This window comes from Habropoda laboriosa, unplaced genomic scaffold (genome assembly GCF_001263275.1).
Source record: "Habropoda laboriosa isolate 0110345459 unplaced genomic scaffold, ASM126327v1 scaffold734, whole genome shotgun sequence".
Lineage (NCBI taxonomy): Eukaryota > Metazoa > Arthropoda > Insecta > Hymenoptera > Apidae > Habropoda > Habropoda laboriosa.
In genome coordinates, this window is record NW_017100875.1 from 209,268 (window position 1) to 209,693 (window position 426).

A 426-nucleotide genomic window follows, 5' to 3' on the forward strand; every position below is an offset into this window, starting at 1 on the left:
ATAGAGTCTTACTTTTCTATTGTATCCCTGTCATGACGATTATTTTATTATATTTACGACAGTTTATTATAACTTTTATCACTTGGAGAATAAATAACTATTGGTTTCTGATTACTTCGAATATAAGCATCGTGTCATCAAAGAATTCCTTGTTCCGATTAATTTGTCATTAATTATTTTTCATTATTTTTGGTTTTTATTAAACACTAGTGTATAATATGAGTTTCTAAGTGGTTAATTTACGAACAGACCATCATCCAAAGAAAACGAGACGGAACAAAGTTATAAGTATGGTCATACTCTTACCTTGAACCGCATTTCTCATTACTTTCCTATCATTTCCGGGAAAAATGAGAATTACATTTTTCGTTCCGGCCGTGTGCCAAAATTGACCTTTTTTTAACATCCTCCTTTAAAATGTACAAT